A 22,275-nucleotide genomic window follows, 5' to 3' on the forward strand; every position below is an offset into this window, starting at 1 on the left:
AGAGCTATTCCATCCCTGCATCTGAGGAGGTGATGCCTTGGATTAAGTGGGAAGTGAGAAGCAGAGGGAATGCTTGGGGATGTATCTGCTTCACCCATTGCATCTGGAACTTGAAAAGAATATATGCCAATGACATTATTAGCATGCTGCTGTTAATTCCCCTGCCTGCTTTTCCACTTTTTATTACCTATTACCGTAGTTGTGTCTTTAAAAGTTTGGATTGTATCCCCTGCTGCATCCTGTGCACAGGAAGGGCTCCCCAGTCCCCCAGTATCTTCAAAACTCACCTCTGCTGTAACACTCGGGAGCAGCTGGTGGTCTGTGCTGTCTGCTGGCTCATCTGATCCAAAGCAATATCTGTATCCTTCTGCTCTGCCTCGTTTGTCCATCGCTCTTCCTTCCGGCTCACCCAGACTGAGCAGTAATTTCACATGCTTTCATGCTGTCCATGGCTGCAATCAGGTGGGCACCCCTAAATACATTGCAAAAGAGCAGCAACATCAGCAGAGGATACAAGTGGCTCCCCCTAAGTCGTGCAAGAGGACTGCTGCCCAGATGGGGAAAGCGCTTGGATCTTTTGTCTTGGTTATTGCTGTAACCGCACACTCCTCCTTCCTAGCATCCCTCTCCAAAACATACTGACATCAATTAACCTTTTCATTGCATTGAGCCTGTGCTTTTGTCTTTACAGCAATGGAAACTTTGTAACACCAACAGTCCTCAAGGAATGCCCAAAAGATAGCAAAGTTGTTTATTTTAAGGGTTCAAATCTGGGAAGGCCAAATGAAATAAGTACTAAGGACAAATTCAYGTGCCAGAAACTGTACCTTTTATGTACAGAGTGGAAGGATATTACTGGGTGTGTGCAGCTGAGGACAGGAASCCTCCAAGGGGCTGCCTGGTACCTGGGCTGAGAGGTACAGGCTGGGATGTGCAGTCCCTGACTCACCTGGAAGATGAGATTTGCCACGAGAGGCAAACACTGCCATGTCTCSATCTCCTGGACACTCTCACTTTGTCTGGGTTTTGTCATGGTCCAGCCCTATGGATTCAGGGCTCAGAGCTACTGACCACCACACGAGCCATTTTGAGGGTGTTTCTGGCCACACTGGTGACAGAGTGTGACAAATACCTGTGTTTAACCAGAGTGTTTAACAAATACCATGGTTGTTTAATTACAACCAGCATGTCACAGGGCAGAGAGGAGGCTGCAGCTTGTTCCTGCAGACAGAGGTGTCTGGGGTGTTGGTGTGGGCTCCAAGGACAGCAGTAGCTCAGCTGCCTACGTCACCTCAGCTGTAAGAGAGCTCCCTGTCACACCCCTCCCTTGCTGCTGCCACACACCCTTCTGCCATCCCCCACAAAGACGTGGTTTTCTGGAGGAGGCCAAGCTCCACTTACCAATTACGTCAGCTCCCCTTTGTGAGCACATATGCTTCCACTTCAGAGCCTTGTTCCATTTGCTTCTCATCTCTGTAAAAAGGGGTTTCCTTGAAAACCATTCTTCCAAGTGTGCTGCCTAAGTTTTTCTCATTACAAATAATATTTTCCTATTCTTTCTCACAGGAATGTTTTCATTGTTCCCTGTTGTTCTCTCTCTGTACCATTTGGTAATAAAATAATTGGTAACTATTCTTAGCAGCTAAACTCTGCAGAATTTTTCTGTGTTATGTTCTTGCCTTTTCTCCTCCCCTCCCATAAAAGTGTTATCTCATTCCCTCTAAAACAAGATTTAAAGATGACAGCTGTCTTCTGTGGGATGTCAGTTGATATAAAGAAGAGAAATATGGACTAATTTCTTTTACCTGATCCTGTACATGCTCATTATTGCAGTAATCCMAACATTCCCTACTTGCTGAATAAGGAAATATTAGAAAGATATTTAATTGTACAAAGAGTTATTTGGCTGGATGCAGGTTTGCTGGATCAAGCTCTCAACAGGGTCTGCACAAAATCTTTGTTTATTTTGCTCTGCTGAAATTGTTCAAATGGCTTCTCATTATCATTGGGTGGGACTGTAGAGAAACACTGATGTCAGTTTTGTGACATGTCCTGTTTTTTAAGTAATTCACAATTTAGGCTGGGACACATTTGACCTTCTTAAATAATTGGCTTTTTTCCCCCTATTTTTTTCCTTAGCATCAATAAATGAAGAAAGAACACTACTGCTGGCAAGGAAAGAGCTTCTAGTAAACAAAAACCTCTTAGGAGTTTTTTGTAAATATCACTCAGGTTTTGTCCTTTCTAAATCATATAACACCCTATATCAAACCTATTTACAGAGTTGTTGAAAATCTGCCCTGGGAAGGAAATTTCTAAATTCAAAATACTTCAGACTCAGTTAGGGATCTGTATTTCAAGGCTTTAAAAAAAATCCYGATCCTCAGCTGAGCTTCACCTCTGTGAAAAGCCACACTGAAGTTAATGGGTTTATTTATGAATTGAAAAGTTAAGCACATGTTTAAGCTCTTGGGGAGAGAGCCTGGATGTTGACCTTGTGCTTGCAAKAAAGGAGCCATCCTGGGCTGCAGTGCCATCATCCCTCTTTGTGGCAGCTGCTGCTGAGGCCYTCAAAGATGAATGAGGCAGTCATGGTCTCTTGGGGGTTTTTGAAGAAATCAGCAACCAGCACTCACAATTACACTGCCCTGGTGGCTTTGGTGCTCAGGTTGTAACCYGGGAAATTTTAGTTTCCCAATTCTTGCACAGCTGCTCGCATAGACGTGGGTGTGATTTTCACATTCACGCAGTGGTTTAACACACAATTCACATTAATGCATCTGCTCATGGAGCTAAAACATGGTGGTGGATTTGGCTTGCACTCTGTGAAAGAGGTTTTAAAGGGTTACTGCTGCGTCCAAACATGTTTCACAGCTGACATTTGACAATGAAAAAGAAGAGCTCAATGAAAAGGCTAAATGTTCACAAGGAAACTCTTTGCTGTGGGGTTAATGAGGACTTGAAAGGACTTGCACTCTGGCCTTAGCTGTGTATGTTTGTCTTTTCTTTTACTTTCATCTCTCCTCCCTGAGCCCTGGTCTCTTTTCATTCTATTTTTGCTGCTTTTAATTTGTGCCCCTGTATTAAGTCAACCAGCCTTCCTTCCTTCTTTCTCTTCTTCCTTTCTTCCTCTCTTTCTGTCTCCTTCTATTGCYTCTTTCACACTGTTTTGGGAGCCTGACTTTGACAGATTGTTAACAACAGAAACCTCAAAACTGTCTGCTGCTTGAACCAACTCAGGGCCTCTCTTGCTAACATGCAATCTTTATTAGTGATAATATTACATGGCAAAAGATGYAATAGCCTCAGAAGGAAAATTCTRTTTTTTTTTTTGAAGATGTAAAGATTCAGCTTTGTGRGGTTTAACTCAGTTTTTTTGTGATCTKCAACACATGGCCAGATGAAATTCAGTATTTGCCTGATTTAGTGCTTTTTCCTTTTGCCTTTAAATATAGTAAGCTCATAAAGAATTTTTACATCCCATAGTAAAGAGAACAAGGTGCATATTGTCATGCAAAGAGTATCCTAATGGAACAGATGATTTGAWGCTATTGCACATGCACTGCTTGTTATGTTCAACAATGCATAGTTTAAATAAAAATATGAACCTGTCAGAATACAAATTATTCTTTATCTTCACCCACAAAGAGCAGTTAAAAAACGTATACAGACCAACTGAGGCTGCTAAAACAYGCAGGAAAGGTTTGTTAAAAGGCATTAACTGAAAACCAAACTTTCAAACATAGTTCAGACATGTAAATGAAAGAATGTCTCAGCTCATTGATCCTAACATCTCTAATTACATCTAGCTCCTGTGAAGCTAATCCCTAGTCCCAATGCTCTGATATATTCCTGTGTTGTCTGCCAATCCTTAGTTTATAAAGACTGCATTTCTTCTCCTTGAGTCTAATGAATATGGACTTTAAAAATTAACAATGGAATAATAAGAAATAAAAAATTAATGCTTCATAATCTAAAATGTTTTCTAGGGTAACATACTTAATTAGACATAGACTTAATGTAGAGTGCAGATAATCGGGTGAGTTGAGTCACTGTGTGGAATGGTCCATATTTCCTGAAACCCTATTTTCTATAGGTCCTTAGGCTGCCTTCATGTCTACAGCCTACACTTACACTATAAATTTAGCAGAGTGAAGGAATATTCCCAGGCTCTGCAAGTCAATTTTCTACAGTTTTAAATTATCAGAGATGTTTCTGGCATGTTTTTGGCCTGCTTCAGCAGTTTTCTCAAATTGTTCCCAGGCATGGGTCTGAGATTAGCACATGGCAGGAGCCATTCCCAATAGGCAGTTGCTCTGGTTTGCAGAGCAAGAGATTTTAATATACTGATGAAGTATTTAATGGTATTTAGCAGTATTGATTTTGGCAGTGCCCCATTCCAGGTGTCCTCAGTGCCAGACAAGGGTCCTGTYTGCACTTAATTTTTATTAGAGAGGTAGCCTTGGCATCTAAGCACCCAATAGGTGCATGTTAAGTGGCACAATTGATACTGTGATATATAGTTGCATTGGTTCTTCAGGAGAACAGTAGCCCTTGGCTTCTGCAGGCCTGGCAGGATTGCTCTTCCATTTGGATTGTTCCTTTCCAGAGTGGAGGTTGAGGAAATGCCATGAGCCCTGTGAACACCTTTCCATCTTTGAGGGGCTTATTCCTGGCTCTTTGACAAAAGCTTAGCTTAGGATGAAGGGTAAGGCATTGTACCACAGAGAGAAAGAGCCTTTCTGTTGAAGGAGTTGGGCATCAACCATGTGCTTTTGAAATTTTTAAAGATTTTTAGGGTATGCTGGTATGTAACCTAGACAACTTCTTTTATCAAAGCCCACATTCACACCGAGATGGCCTCCAACATTCAGGGCTTGCAGAACTTACCTGCTTCCTAATCCCTTAATGCTCTTCTGGGAGGCAATAATACATACAGCCCAAACAGCAAACCCTTGTACAATTGCGGTCACTTTATTGTCTACTACAGTTCGACAGACCCTGGAGCTGCTGTGGATCATGGCTTTAACAACATCAAGAAAATAATAAGAATTCTTAAATTAATCCCTAAAATCCCTTTCTATATCCTTAGTCTGAATGCATTCTGTACTAAAGCTGCAGAATTTTTCAAAGCATTGTTCCTTGCCTACCCTCTGCCTTGCCTGGATTAAGTCTTGGTAAACTCTGACMAAAAACTGATCTCATCCAAGATCTGAACAACACCAGTGGAAGAGCTGCAGACATGAGGAAGGTAAAGTGTCCTCTGAACAYTGATGGTCTTCAAACACTTGCCTGTCAGTGCTCCTTTTGCCAGCCTCTGTACATTGTCTCAGTGATCCCATCTAATAACCATAATAACTYAAGGAGTCACCTCCAGGACTTTAAGGACATTTCTGCTGCAGGCCTAGTAGATTACTCTATTCTAGGTTTCTGCACCAGAAAAGGAGGTGGATTCCCTAAAATCCTGTGCTGAAAGACTGTAATATAAAAGAACAATCAAAAGGTTTGAGACTTTTTTTCCTGACAGTCTGTGCCTGTGAGTCTTGGAAATAACACTTAAAATGCACATTTGAAGTTTKTTATTTAGATATTGTTTCTGGAAAATATATCTGTATACTTGGGTTTAWTTTTGCTCATTTGGTTGGGKTTTTTTTTACTAGATTAAGGCCTGCTTCACAAAGAGAACCACAAAGCAAAATGAAGTCATTGTTTKCTGATTTCATACCTATGCAGTCCTGCTTGCAAGTCCTGCCACCAACGATGTGTGCCATATGAACAAAATCTGGGATTAATTAAGTGAGAGTGAACTCCTAACCCATTTGAACTGTCATGCTGAAGGTCTGGCACAAAGGATCCGGGAGCACACAAAGACTAATCACCGTTGCAGGGTCCTGTGGACTGCTCTTCACACAAGTGCCCTTGTAGTAAAATGATTCTTCAAAGTGATTGTTGCACACAGAGAACAACAAAGACAGCAACAAGGAGATGCTCATTGGACTGACTTTCTTTTGTTCAAAGATAATTCTTCTCTCCCTTTAGAAAACAAGAAACTATCTCAGCCCTAAAGTCATCTATCTAATCATAGCTCCATACGCCCTGACATCCAGTGAAAATACAAGGAAAAGGACAGGTTTACCTCATTAAACCTTTGGTAAAAATTGGTCACTTGTCCCATGCAGCATATTTGTTGCATTCTGATTATGATAGCAGAAGAATTGACAGAGGTTTCTCAGTTAAATCATCTGGAGATATCARCAGTAAAGTTAGCTAAATATAAGAGCCAAGAAGAAATTTCCTGTATTTCCCAAGATCAAACAGCTGAATAATGAAATTGGGCATAGACACCAAATAATGAAACAAGATCCACACTTCAAGGCCACCTTGAGGTTACAGGGTCTTTTCATGGTCTGTTAATGCAATTAGTTTTTTTGGGTATCATTTTGGGCTGGGATGTAACAGTTCCAACCTTGTTGGTGCCCTGTCCATGTGGCACATAATGTCAAACAACACAGTTTATGGATTGCTTAGTTTGGTTTTGTGAGWTGGGCATTTGAAAAATCTTGGGTTCTAATGCAAATAAAAATAAAATAAAGTAATATTGACAACATTACTGAGCAGGTGAAATCAAACACTCTACTCTTAAAATCACAATTTATCAGCATTCAAGATGGTGAGATAATTACAGTGTCCTAAAAGGATTCAAGTGAAAGATTTCTGAATTTTTCTGCCACAGTTTGAAATCCCTGTGACTTCTGAACGAAACCATCCCACTTTATTCCCCTTTTCCCACACAGGTTGTTGTTTTAATGGTAGGGATCTTTTTAGTAGTTCTGTTACAGCTGCATGTAAATCTCCTCATCTGGGTTTGAACCCTCTCTTCTTTATTTGCTGTACCAGTGTATGAAGATGGTCACTACATCAGTGAGTTCCCTGCAAGAAATCTTGGCTGAGATCTACACACTGATCCTCCCAACAGTCCAGTCAGACCTTACAGTAAAGAGAATGGAGCACAAGCATTGGGACCACCTGGAGCATCTTCAACAGTGAGGGCTCATCAAGATATGTTTGACATTGCATCAATTTGAAAACAGTCCAAGGTTTTATMTTTGTTTCTAATGTATTTTATTGAGTAGTTATTGTGTGCATTTGGAAGGGGCAGAATGGGGACACAACATAGGATAGTACAGAATTTGTAAAAAATCTTCTTTAATAACCTGAGAGGCAAAGTTCTGATGGTGCTCTGTTTCATGAAGGTAGCTTTAAAGTTTTATTTCTTTTTGACTTCTGAAGTTCTAGCAGATTTTAAAAGTGACTTGTGAAAAAGAGTTGTGGCCAACTTTATTTAATGCCTCTGCTTTATTCCTGAGAATAGGAGCCAGAGTATCTCTGTGTCTTGCTTGGATTTAGTTAGTTCATTACATACTTTGCTTTCTTTTTTAATTTTTTCATATGGGTTTCTTGTGGGTGCTCAATATGCATTTCTTATGGGTTGCTCTTAGACACACTGAATGTGCGCTTGATAGACCCTGGATGCCAAGACCAGTGTTTATGTTCCTGTGTCATAAAAAGTAAAGATCTCAGGTCCATACTGAAAATTTTTCTGCAATCCAGGACATTGAAAAACTTTAATTGAAAAGATGGGAATGAAGTTTCTGTTCTACAGAATTCAGACAAAGAAAAGTAAGCAAAAATAAAACTCCAATTGTTAAACAAGTTCATCCTGTTTTCAAAAATGCAAGCAAACCCAAATGCCTAGAAGAGAGCAGAGCTGGAAAGATCAAAGAGAAAGCAAAACTAGTGGGGGAAAAAAAGTGGATATTACTTTGAGATCCTACACTTGGATCTGAAAAACATGGCTGTGGCTAGACATGCTTGGCCAGCACTGGTGGTGGCAGCTGAGGACACTTCCATTGCCAGCCCATTCCTGACATCTTGTTAGCCCTCGAGGAAGGCTGCTGCCTCCTCAGATCCTCTCAATGAAACAGACAACAGGCTAAAACCAGACATTTTTTTTGTCAAAAGAAGCAGTGTCAGAAAGGGATTACTGTTGTATAYCTCAAATTCGTCTGGCTCTGTGATCACACTGGATGAGGACACACCATGTTGGGTTCTGGGGCCAGGACACTGGAGGTGCAATGACCRCTGGTGGCAGGAAAGAGACAGAACACCAATGGCCAGGGCAGGAAAAGGGGCTTCATCCCCTCATGCCACAGAGGTAGCAGGTGATGCATCAGCAGCTTTTCAGACAACTTGGCTGAGAGAATGTGAAACAACTTAGGGGCACAACAGCCCCCATGATCCAGGAAGAGCAGAGTCCTCAGCAGGACAAGAGAAGAAATCAGAGGAGRTGGCTTCCTCAGCTGGCAAAGGAGTGTGCAGGATGGCTGCCTAGGCACAGCTTCAGCCTAACAAAAATTTGCTAGGAGGCAAAATTCTCACTGGCTGCAAAGGCATGCTTGCTGCCCYGCATACACTCAGGCTTCTGCTTTGCACTTTTAGTAAACCATTAATTAATAATTGCCATTAATTGTGTGGTTTATCAGAGACAATAAGGATTATGGGGTTTGGCTCTCTCTTGTCTTTTGTGGTGTGTRTGTCTGATTGTAAATTAATAGTTTTCTGGGATGTTTGGGTTCAGAGAGTAAATGCTGGAAACAGAAAAACCCGGCCCGAGGTGGCTGCAAAGCCCCGGGGTAAGGCAGCAGTGCTCTGTGCAGCGGCTGACGGCACTATTTATTTTCATTTGAGAGGCAGCGAGAGCCTGGCCTGCCCCAGACATCTCTCACTCCATTCAGAAAGTGATGTTTACAGACAGCTGCAGGGAGTTACTCACAAGAGGCTTAAGCAGGGAGGGGAAAGAAGGGCCATTCCTCYGGGCCCACCCAGCCACTGGGTTGTTCAGCTGAAGGGCAGGCTCAGATTCATCACAACCGGCTGGTGGAAACTGAGCCCAAACAACTGTCAGGATCACAAAAGCCTGAGAGATGGAAAAGTCCGGTGATAAATGTGGTGGCAAGTTGCTTTCCTGGAGCCACCCGATGTGCCTCTTGTTTGGACACTGTCGTGGGGTTAACGGTGGTTTGCGGGATAACAGGAGGGAACAAGAAAGGGTCATTCACAGACATCAGAAAGATGTTTGGAAAAGTGTTTAAAGTGCTTATTAGTTCAGAGACCCTTTCAACACCAACAGCTCCACGTGTTTCACCGGAGATGCAGCTGAGTTACACCAGTAATTCTACACTCAGTTGAACATCATAAATCCATTCTGGGCAGCATTTTGTAGCTCCCATGGTGTAATCAGTCTGTCTAGGTCACTGCCTATCCATCTCTCCAAGATGTTTTTCACTGTTACCCATCACCATGTCATACAAATATCTTCCATATAAAACTTCAGGCTGTGCCCTTACTGTGCAGCATCATGTCTGCAACATTTCCCCCTCTCTTGGTGTGGGTGTAGGTTTGAAAACTCCTCTTACCAGAGAGATTTCTGACTTTTTAGATTTAATGGCATATTTTAAAACCTTACTGGTACACAGCTTTTGTATATTTTGGATTTCTTGTGTTTCAAAGATTCCACTTATAGGTGTGCTGGTGAGACATGGAGAGGTAAAAGAAAAGGAGGGCGTTTTCTCATTGCCATGGCCTAAAGGGAGCCAAATCCCACTTCTTTCTCACCTTTCTTCAAGTGAAAAGTACCAGTTCTCCTGGTACAGAAATGGGACAACACYTCTACCCTCTATTTTTGTAACTCTGGTCTATGCTGAGATGATGCCGTAGGGTCAGTATATTGAAGGAACTCCACCACTTGACATTTATCTAAGATTCTTAGCACAGATTCTGGCCTTTTATATGTGTGGTTATATACTAGAAATCTTCTGTGACTTAGAAAAAACTTGTGATATGTAGTACAAAACAGTTTCTTTTGCATTCTAGACAAATTCAAATGTCTTGTCCATAAGTTACAAGACCATGTAGTGACAGGACAATGGGGTTTTGAACTGAATGAGAGCAGATTTAGCTTAGATGACAGGGAAAAAATCTTTACTGTGGAGAGGTGAGGCAGTGGATCAGGTTGCCCAGAGAAACTGYGGCTGCCCCTTCCCTGGAACTGTTCAAGGCCAGATTGGTTGGGGCTGTGAGCARTCTGGTCCAGTGGAAGGTCCATGGCCATGGAAGGGGCGTTGGAACTAGATGATCTTTAARGGCCCWTCCAACCCAGGTCATTCCATGATTCTAAGTGTCTWGAAATTGAAAGTAAGATCAAATCTATGTTGCTTTCACCTGGACTTTGGTGATGGCTTCATGTTAAATACAGGTAGTCATCTACTTGACCAGAATTTTAGTTATGTTTTCATCTTGATCAAAGCTACTAAACAATCTGAGAAATGCTTCACATTTAATTCTTTGAGAATTAAAACATGTCTTTCGACTTTGGAAAATATTAGTGGTTTCTGCTCTTCCACATGGGGTGTCCACATGCACATATATAACATGATTTCCAATATACTTAGCAGCTGTCTGACTGAAGTATTTCCATGTCAGTGTGAAAACAACTACTACTAATTAGCCTCCGAATAAAAGGAATAGTATTGATAATTGCACATAACACATTTCACCACAGGAGTCTAGTCAAACATTAATAACACTTAGAACGTTTACAAAAGCATTACTTTAAAGCTGTTTGCTTTAAAGTAATTTATCATAAAGTCAGAATTATCTATTATCATAAACTCAGAATTCCACTGGGTCTGTAGGTACTCTGTTCTGCTGCTGCCAAAACACCATTATGTGCCAAAAGCAGAGAGAAGGTAAAAACATGTTAAATATGTTCATAGCCCWGCATTGGTGTGAAAACAGCACAACAGATCTCTCTGGCCACTGCTGGCCCAGTGCCCCACACGGCCAAGGAAAGTAATGAATACWAAGGGTAAATGTGCTCTCGCACCCATATTTGGTGATCACTTTGACCCAAATCAAGGGAGAACACCCAACAATGAAATATCTCAAGGAGAACTCTCTGTAGTGTTTCTGCTGTTGATTCACCCCAGCTGGTACTGTCTCCAGGGTTGTCTTTGAGATGTCACAAGACTTGAAAAACAAGAAAAACATTGCTGAGAACAGAGGATGATAATTTTCTTTTCTAGAAGCAAAGGGGAACAAAAATGAGAGAAACAGACTCACGGGACCCAACATAGAAAAAGCCTGGACCAAACAAAAAAGATTGCATGTGATGTTTTTCCTACAGTAGCTTCTTTATCAAGCCATGTCAATATCAAGCTGCTGGTAACAATAAAACACTGAGGTTGTCACTCTGCAGTCAAACTTAGCCAACAAAACTGAGCTTCGGTCAGGTCCTTAAATGTTAGCATTAAGCAAGTCCATAAATGTTTCACCAAGGTAACTCATAAAGAGCTACATGGCAGCACCACTTTGGCATCACTGTGTACCCTTTGCCAGGAGGGTCTCCACTTCTCAAGCCAATGCTTCAAGCAGAAAAAAACTTCCAAAATTGTGACAAAACAACTTTTGAGTAGACCCAAGAACAGGTTCCTGAAGAAAGCCACAATTTTAAGGTCTCATATAAATCTTCCCCTGGCAATTAAGTTTGCACTTTTCTTACTTTAAAGACTTTATGTTTTCATTGTGCTCTCARATGAATTTTTAAGTAACTCTACTAGAGTTATGGCTGTTTTTGAGTAGCGTAGTGACATGTTCTCTATCTGTCTAAAACAATATTATCTAGAAATTTTATGAACCTTACAGGGAGGTACAAACAAACTGCGAAGGAGTTTTTTTCCCTGTGGATTCATATGCAAATCCAGAGTGCTCAACCTGCTGAAATGAGAGTGGCTGCAAAAAGTGGAGTTGGATTCAGCTACAAGATATACAGAACAGGGAAGCCAACTTACCAGTTTCCTTACACACTGTCCTGAAAATGAGGGGTTTTTTTTTTTGTTTTTTAGGAAGGATTGCCTGGAAGGACAAACTTAAGTTCTTTACCCTATCTATCCTCCTTTTGTGCCTATAATTTCCTGKTTTTTTACCCAAAATAGTGATGAGCATAGTGTGGATTGTCACCATCTGCCTTCAGTACTCTTGGCTGACTTGTTGACACCCCTCTGGAAGCTGGTGGACAGTCTCCAGGCACAAATTTGGCTCTAAACAGTCAGGTGTGCTTGGCCTCATGGCTCTGGGTACTCTGGACATGCTTCAGGTGCTGGTCTTGCCACTGAGTCTAGGTGGAAGGCCAGGCTGGCCTTGAGGCAGCGTGGACAAGCCCATTTCAAATGCCATGGTGCTGTTAAGGGTGAGCCCTGGTAAACACAAGGTCCATGTAAAATGATGGACCTTGGCTACATGCCTCCACCACCCTGTGAGCCCTGCAGGGAAATGACCTAAGTGTCTCCCTGCCCTCCACCCTTTTGGGTTGGTTTCACAAGGAGGAACACGAGAGCTCAGGCAAGAAGGAAACAAGCAAACACTGGCCAAGGCCTTACTAAGACAGCCAGGGGCAAGATGCTGGCAACAGCCTGGTGTCAGTAGAGATAGAGCCATTTCTGAAGTGGAGAAAGGAAAGTTTTGCCTTTCTTATTGCCTGATGCAGAGCATCAAACCGGTGAGTGAGGTCACTTTTAAAATGTMCATTTTCTTCACCAACAGCCATCTGCACTGCGAAGAAAGGGGTGGTTACTTGTACCCAAGGCAGCTTTCACCCCACAGATTCAGGTAAATGAACCAGCATGGCTACGGCATCTCTAGGATTGGTGTGGRTTGCACCATGGGGCTATGGAGACCTTTACAGCAGCTCCTAAAAACAGACACATTGTTAGGCAGAATGCATTAGGGAATGGTCTTACAGACCACACACCTGGTTTTACAACCTTTCTAATGCGACTGAAATTCTCACACTAAACTAACACACATTTTAAGGTATTCACAGGTACTTTGCATTTCAGAGGTCCACAGTGTCAATTCCTGCAGTTCATCGAGATCCAGCACATCTTTTTCTCTGTAACTTTACCAGGAACATGGACAGTTGAGCCCTAGATCTAAGAAGTACTCAGCATATTTCCAGTGATAATTCAAACTGTAGAAATGTGAAACAAGGTAGGATATTACCCTGATCTCTGTGCAATGTGAGAAAACTGCTCAGCTGAAGTGAGTGACTATGTCAGTCACACAGGGCACAGGGGAGAGGAAGAAGGGGAGAAAGGATGATTTTTTTAGTCAGCACATAAGACTCTCAAGATAGAGTAGAAAAACAGGTTTTTTCAAAATCTGTGAGTTTTATGTGTTTATGTTGCACGTTCTGACTGAGATTTCCAAAACTCTGCAAAGATGTTGGACCATTGTCCGTGTTAAAGCTTAGGAACTTAATAACCAAATCTCCAAGGCAGATGTGAAAACTTCAGCCAAAGTATATCATCTGTAATTCAACTTGTTTTACTGCATTTTCCAATAAGTGGATAAAAACTCAAAATGAAACTTCCTGTGCTTTTTTTTTTTTATGCCTGGAGGGCAGAGCAAGGCAGCTGTTTGTCCTACCATTGCTGTGGGCTCACATGTGTTTTCCAGTTTAGATGTTGGCATAGGCATTGCGACCAGAAAGGCAAATGCTTGCTCCAAACAGCCCACTTGTTTGACTCTGATCTCACAATGGTCTGTTTTCTTTCAAAATATACCCCTTGAGAATGTTATTATGCTTGTTATGAAGCAAATGAACTTCACTTCCTTGAATGGCAGCGCAGCCATTGGGCTGACAAGGACAGCAAGCCAACATCATCAGCAGGTGCAGTCAACAACGGATGGAAGTGAAACAAACCTTTTTTTCAAAAAAAAACCCCACCATTTCTTTTCAATACCCCTTTACTAGTTACAGTGAGGAACATTCAACACCTTAGACACATATTTCCAGTTCAGTGCAAAAGGAAGCATATCTGAGATATAGCCAATAAAATCTGCTGTACTTGACACACCATCTGTAAYGCAGTGTTGCTGAAAATGGAAAAGGAACCACAACATTTTTCCAAGATAGACAATCACATCTCAATTTTCCTAATGTTCATAGGAGGATGGAATTTAAGAGGTTATGGGGAAGATTGGGRTAGATATTGATTATCCACAACTTTTTAAAAAATAATTTTCCCTTCAATATAYTTTTGAAACTACACTCACAAATGTTTTGCACTGGAAAAAAAGTTATAAATTGCTGAATATCCATAATTTAAGCAATTAAACTGCTTTTTCTGCCTCTCAGGAATTCAAGTCTCATTCAAAATTGTGCAACTTACTCAGAAGTTATGTAGCAATCTAAAATCTTTGACCAAATTTGAGTAAGTCACTTCATATTGATAATGAAAACCTTGAAAACCTTGCTGTGGAATCTCATGAACATATTGGGGTATTTCCCATGCTGTGGTCCTTCTTAAGTATCTCTGTCTGTGGTTGAATGGGGATGCCAAAAATCTCTGTTATCTTTATCTTAAGTATYTCTGTCTGTGGTTGAATGGGGATGCCAAAAATCTCTGTTATCTTTATTGGGCACACTGACCTGTCTTTCATGGAGTAATTTTGTTGAAGTGTCCCAGAGTAACAGATCTTGGAGTTTATAAATTTACATGAGCCTCTTAAAGCAATTTTTGTGCCTTTTATCTTCAATTGCTAGAAACATTTATTGAAACTTCAGAACACAATCAAAAGACAGAGAGCTGATAGTTCTTTTAGAAATGGAATTACTATTATAATTGGATTTACTGCATGCAGTGGCACCTAGTAATCCTTCAGATCTGTAACTCGTGTTTGAGGTTAGGATGACTTTCAGGAAAGCCCAGACTCTTGGCTCTAGAAGTCCACGAGCAGCAGGGAAAGTTYATTACATCCAGGACACAATAAAAAAGTGAAAGCCTGGGGTGGTCTCTGCCATGTTCTCAGGTAATGTGGCAATGCTGGGAAGTCCAGTGTTAGAAGCTTAAATATTGTGAGCCAGATACAGATAGGCAAATACCACTGAAGTCAATGAAAATGTTCAAACATAAAAGGGCTAAAAATGCAGCCTGAAATTTCTCTTCTGATGTTTTTTCTTTTTTTTTTTTTTTTTTTTTTTTTTTTTTTTTTTTTTTTTTTTATTGTTTTTTTTTTTTTTTTTTTTTTTTTTTTTTTTTTCAACTGTTCCCAAAGGCACTCTTCTGTAATATAACCAGCTAAGGTTGGTTTAAAGGGGAAAACAAAAAATCTCCAAGCTAGGTATAAGAGTTGCCTTAGAACAATAGACACAGTTGTTTGATTTACACACTGTGAAAAAACATTAAATTAACATAATTAATTAATTAGGAGTGGGGTTTCAGCTGAAATAAAATCCCAGCAGTCTATTTGTTTTCATCAACCCAAATCCTATGGAAAAGTTTTGCCCTCCTATCTATTGAAGATTGTAGGTTGAACGTTTGAAGCAGAAGGCCCTCACTGACATAATGTATGACATAATAACCTTCCGTCATGTGTTGACCTGGCCAGTGCACTTTATCCCTCAGGCAAAATGGTTGAGTTTTTCCCCAGCAARCTTTCAAAAATTAATGTGTTTGCTCAGACACATTGCAGTATGCTTCAAGAGACTTTTTCATGCCAAATTACTTCAGGGGTATAACATCTTAGCCTTAAGTATAAAACCGTTTCCCAAATGAATTGGTCCTATCTGTGAGTTTTAAAATCAGATTGTTAGTAATATTTATACATTTTTATTAACGTCAGAACTCTGACTGGTGCATCAGAACATCTGCAGTGTTTGGGAGTTTCCTGAATGCATCAAAAAATGTCAACACCAGCTCTCCAAAGCTCCGGACTGAAGATTTCCACATGGACTGGAAAGAAATACAGTCAACAATCTAATAGTTAAATCAAAGCTTGGGAGGTTACCAAATTGTCCAGATGTATCTGTCTTGCTGCTAGAATCCCTTGTTGTTTCACATGAATACAGGGTTTCCTTCTAGAAGTGATCACACTTGTTTTTGTTCAGAAATGTCAGGAAGAAAAAGGAAAATAATKATAGGAAATCTCATGGCAGTCAGCCCCTCATTGCAGCCTTCTAACACACGGTGTGAGGAGGGACTTCTTCATGACTGCATCAAGTGTCTTACATGACAGAAGCTGCACATCATTTCAACAGTAGCAATAGCTAAAAAATATATTCCCATCTTYCTTTGGTTGCTTGTTTTGTGAACAACATCAATGTCCACAGATAACAAAGGTAAGTAAATAAATGGTTTCCACAGTGAATAAGGCAGTTGTTTGCTTTCTTCTCTGCCTTTGACAGCTCTGTCCTATCCTGTTCTTTGCTATACCCTTATCTGAAGCATTATTCAGAATTAGTTTTAGAATTATTTATAATTTGGACTGCAGAAGGGGACGCAGCCATGTACCTGGTGTGCTGCATGATCAAAGTCCTAGCTGCAGAATACTTGCACTCTGTAACCTGAGAAATAATAGATAAAGTCACAGGCAAATACAAAGGATCAGTGAGCCTAATATGGCAATATCTGCAGTGGTTAATTATAGATGCCCAGACCAGCTCTTGGTCTAATGCCACCAGGAGCACATCAGACACAAGGGGTCCATGTTGCTGCCACCAAAAGGAAATGTCCTTGGCCTGCACTGATCTCMAAACACTGCCTGGTGTTTGTGTGGGAGTTGAACCCAACCAACAGAGCACCATGGACCCCTGAAGTGTCTGTCAGTAGAGACTGCTGAGTTCCCATTTCCAGAGGTTTTTTGGTACTGCTTTATTGCCTGGTAGAGATGGATTCTCTGACCATMCTGATGGGGATGATCCAACCACCCRAGCTGCCTTTCCAATGATGTCAAACACAGGTCATTACATATGATTTGTCCAGACCATTTTAGCAATTTAATCTCAGCAARTAGGCTCACTGTTAGGATAAACCATAAGAAAAAAAAACGGAACTTTTATCATGAGAATCATTTATAAAACAAACATATCCAAGACTTTTGGAAAGGTTAGAAACCTTCAGGCTTTTGTGTATSAATCAGCCTCTAATGAATAGTGGGTTAGCAGGTGATTTTCTTCTAGGGCAAGTTCCTTCTGTGAACAACTTCTTTTTCTCCCTCCAGAACAGATGGTAGTGTTCAATATTTAACAGATTACTGAAAAAGATGGACAACTTATGTTTCCTTTGTGGACACATTTTTTTTTTTTGTTTTCTATGGTACACAAATCTGTTTTATTGAAACATACACACACATACACACACACTAAGCTTACAACACCCAGAGCTTGTGCATTTGTGATGTATATAAAACAAAGCCTCAAAAAATCAAATACACCTTTAAACTATCTATYAGTGTACTGCAGTGTAAACCACTTATGCCTTTGTCTAAAGGAAAATGTTTTTTCCAGTTCTACAACTGCTACATTTCAAGGCARTGCATCATAACACTGTCCCATAGTGGTTGTGATAGATTGCATGGCAAGGTTGCCACTGCAATCCTAMAAACAGAAAGTGAGGGGGAAAAAAAGAGGGGTTTTGGGAAAAAAAAAAAGAGAAAAGGATTTCTTCACAGAAGGGTGGGCATTAGGTTGAACAATTGTGCAAGCTGAAAAAATATAATCCGTTATGTGCCTTGATGAGGGTCCCTTCATGTCGATAACTGGGTCTTAATAATCCAAGTGGACCATCACCTGTAATARCACTGTCACACTGCCCTGTGAATGCCCTGGAAGATGTACTCAAGCCACTCTCCTGTTTAGCTATTCATTGACCCTTCTTCCTCTCCTTCATGCCTCCACAGCTTTTTTCTTATTCATAATAAGTGGAAGGGGGTGGAGGACTGGAGTTCTTTGTTTAGTTTTTTGGAGAAGGAAAGGATCCCTCTGGCTTTGCAGTAACAAAGTGAGAAATGGTGTTTCTGGTGTCGTAGCTGCAGGAGTGGTGATATTTCTTAAGGAGTGATATTTGTGTTCTTTTGAGCTTTGATAATGTTTGTTTTACAGTGGTTCCAAATCCTTAGACTTTAGATTATTGACTGTACATCTGTATCGCTTYGGTTGGATGTAATGACAGCACCTAATCACGTTCACAGTGCTGCATGCAGTACAAAAGACTGGCAGATCATTCTGGTCTTTGTGGGCCATTTGGGTCCTTTATCTTCTCAAGATAAAATCATTTTATTGGGCCAGCCAGAAACACAGCAGTGATATTTGAATACTGCAAGAGTTTCTTGCAGTCAAAAGTTCTATGATTAAGCATCAAGCTAGGAAATTTGTATTTTAGGGAGCCAGCATGCTTCAGATTACTTCATTTACCTCAGATTCCATMATTTACTCTGTTAGTGGAACAAGACTGAAGTGTTTTACCTGAAGATCTGGTGACCAGAGGTGCTGTGTCAAGCTGTGCTCACATTGTCTGGTCACTGGCAGCACCACATGCTGCCTCTCTGCCCCAGGCACTGAATCCCACCCTCTCCACTCCCAGCTCTCACCCCACTGTCATCTTCTGTTGGAACACAGTATGCAGTAAAATCTATTTCAGTAAAATTATTCAGACTTAATGAAAAAGCCTCGCAATAATTTTATCCAGAACATTTCATTAATTCAAAGCCCAGCATGGGCCCAGAGGCAGTGGGACCAGTACTCAGAAGGTGTGGCCTGCACGGGACAGAGGAAAAGGGAGGGAAAAACAAGGATTCAGCCATATGGGTGGCTTGAAGTGGCATCATCATCAGAAAATCTGACTCTTTATTTTTTAAATATAGARAATGAATCACCATCTATTATACTTTCTTCACTTCTTATTTCTAGCTTACTGGAAACATTATCCAAGAAATATTTTGGGGTATTATTTAGGTATTTCTGAATACCAAGAAGTTTAGTCCTAACTTAATTTGATACTTATGACACAAAAGAAGGAGCTTGAGGAGAACCAGAGACAGCCTTGAACAAGAACAAAATGCTTCTCCTGTTAAGATCATTGGTGGTGTACAATCCACTGTATCTAAGGCTTTTATATATTAATTTATGAGATAATAAATAGTTTTAATCACTTTGATACTGTGATCATGCATGATTTGCCAGAACACATATTAGTATGGATTTTTTTCAGATTATTTCTTATTTTATAAAAACCAGCATGATGATGATGGGCAGGACTGTTTTAGTTATTCACCTGAAATTAAATCATGTTCACCAAAAACTCATAAATTGTTCAGAAAAAAAAAAAGAAAAATTTACCAACTTTCCTGTCCTAGTGCCACATATAATCTACAAACGAAATTAAACCTCAAAATGTACCTGTGAGCTTTCTACAAAGTAAAGACCATAGTTAGATGCTGGAAACATTGGGATGGCCTTTGGAAATGATCCTAGACATGTGCAAGGCCTGCATGGGAGCAGAGCCAGGAAAAGCACAGATATGAATGATGACAGCTGTCCTCCTTTGCAGCCAGGGCATCTAGGGAGATCCTCTGTGAGGCACAGCTCTTCTCAAACAACTTAATTTAATCCTTTAGCAATGATATCCTTCTTATCATTCCCTTTTGCTGTCACCTCATCKATCACAGAATTGTTATTCATTCATTCCTCATTAGAACTGAGCATTGACAAGTATATTTTAACAGAGTGTATTCCTCACAAAGGCTGTTTATTAAGTTAGTATTTCTAGACCTCTTTATAATTAACCAGAAAGTGTCCAAGACACASATTTTCATTTTCTCTCTGGATTTTTGATTGAATGAAAGTCCAAAAAGCTTGAAACCTGAAATGARAGTGTGCTGGCACAACTCTGTGAATTTGATATCATGTAATTTCTTTGCTGCAAGAACAATAGCCAATGTGGCAACTTTGCTGATATACTGTCTTGGCCAAGTGAAAATGTACCTTTTCATTCCTTAGAGGAAAAAAATGTTCTAGTTAAACTGAAAAAAAAAAAAAATTGGTTTAATGCTATTTGTCTAAGAACTAAGATACATAATTTTAAAACAATCTTGACATTGACAGCATTTTCACTGGAAGGGCTTTTTTTGGTCTGAGCTGCATGTTTTTGATCAATCTGAGAGAGTGAGTCAGAAGGATAAGAGCCGAATTACCAAAAACCTGTTTTCAATATGACATTATGGCTGCAGTTTTAGGTCTGATCAGGATTTTTCATTTTWAAGTTTTCCTAGCAAAAATGATGATTCACCCAAAACTGACTTTTCCCACATGTGGAGCTGCTATGGATGAATTTTCATTGGGAATAAAACTCTCCCAATGGATGAGCCAATAGACCAGTGCCCCCATTGTCAGTAACACTGGACACTGACTTGGATGTGGGATAACAGCTGTACCTCTTCTCCTGGTCATGATTCATTGATTGAATTTTACGAAAAAAAAAAAAAAAAAAAAAAAAAAAAAAAAAAAAAAAAAAAAAAAAAAAAAAAAAATTAGAGAGCTACTCATTTTGTAATTTGGTGACAATATAAAATGTTAGTTCTACAAACACAATAGCAGAAAGCAGATGTTAGGAAGAAAGTAAAGAGTATGCAAAAATGAAAAATTATCAGTGGTTTTAAAGTTAACCACCCTTTAAAAAAMCACCCTTTTCTGCAAATGTGTCTTCCTAGAGAGGCTTGACCTGTGCAAAGTCCAGCTGAGATCACCGGTGCAGCACCTGAATCTGGGCAACCATTTTGGGGGAGAGAGCTCTGGGTTGGGGCTTGTGTCTATTACATGAATTTTCTTTAATAAAGCAGTGCACAAATCCTTTTAAAGGAGACATTGCCCAGTTTCTTTCCCATAATGTAACATGGAGTTCACTTGGTGAAAAATGCTAAACCAAATGTTATGTTTAGGACYACAGCACGTCTTTTACCAGCAGCAATTCTCACCTGTCAGCAATTCAGAGATATCTATTCAGGTCAGGATCCCTTCTTTCTGATATRTCAAAACTGCTCCTTCAGTTGTAAAAAGGGATAACATCCTAAACTAATAATATATAAATTATATGCAGTATACTTTTGAGAATTTCTAGATTTGCTTTTACAGGAAATGGTGAATGAAGTAATAAATGAACCTTGTTGKCTTCCTTAATTTTTGTAATGAAGAAAATTCTTCACAAATTGTCAGAAAATATGTATTTCACATTATTTCTTCAGAAATCTCACAACAAACGTTTCATCTGATTCTGATTAAACAGAGCAAAGCCACTGAGYATGACCAATTCCTTTTTAGTGTGCTCTGAAAAGCCTAATAAAAAAAAAAAGTTCTAACATTCTTTTTTTTGTCCATGCAGCATTGTATTTGCATGCAAAATCCAGAGAAAAAAAGAGATAGGCAACATGAGCACATTGGGGATTTCTCTTCTTTGAAAAAAGTTCCTGAAACAAACTCCATGATCCTTACAAAAAGAGCTGAATTAGAATTGTTCAGGATCTTTTCTTAGTCAGTTATTTTCCTTTCCCCCGTGATTTTACAAACTCACACAGGCTGACTTTCCAGTCCTTCATGTGGAGCTAGGGAGRCATTAAAGGAAGGGAAATGCACAAGGGAGCAGGTAAAGGTTACTGAAGAAACATTTTTGTCATAACCTACAGCCACCCAGAAGTAGCTGTCAAAGAGCCAGTGAGCCATAAAATGGCAGGGGTCAGCTACCCACCCAGACTAGTTTTCCAAAGTGGATATAGTAATAAATRCAGACCTCAGAAAGAATTTGGATTTCTTAGGCGCTGGATACAAATACTTTTTGGACTTCCAGAACATGATTTTCAAAGACTATTCTTGTAAAAGATGTAAAATTCTTGTTATAAAATGAAAAAAAAAAACTTGCAAAAATAAATCCTCAAAAWTTTTTTCTCTCTTTACCTTGTTCTATCTGAAATACATTTATATTCATTGTCAGGAATTAAACACACCTGACAAATCTGGGATATGAGAGAGGTATAGTGGACACATGGATATTAGTTTCCATCACTTGCTTAAAGTTGTGAAGATTTGTTTTGGTTACCTTACCTTGACACAATCTTTCTTTCCAATCTCTTTCTTGAGAAAATTAAAATGTACAGTGACACAATTTGGTGGTTGTTTTGTTTTCTTTTTCTTTTTTTTTAATTAGATAATACCACTGATCTTGTTAATGATTGTGTATTTGTCCCTGTCACATACTGTTCAAAACTCTCGTTCACTTTTCATGAAAATCCCTTACCCATCTTTCACCCACAAGTTTTCATCCCCCTGTTTTCTCAAATGGTCAAGTCAAGCCCAGAGCAGCTTTTACTTGCCTGTCATGGAGTTTG

This window comes from Malurus melanocephalus, unplaced genomic scaffold (genome assembly GCF_030028575.1).
Source record: "Malurus melanocephalus ecotype Western Australia unplaced genomic scaffold, MMel_1.1 scaffold_3, whole genome shotgun sequence".
Lineage (NCBI taxonomy): Eukaryota > Metazoa > Chordata > Aves > Passeriformes > Maluridae > Malurus > Malurus melanocephalus.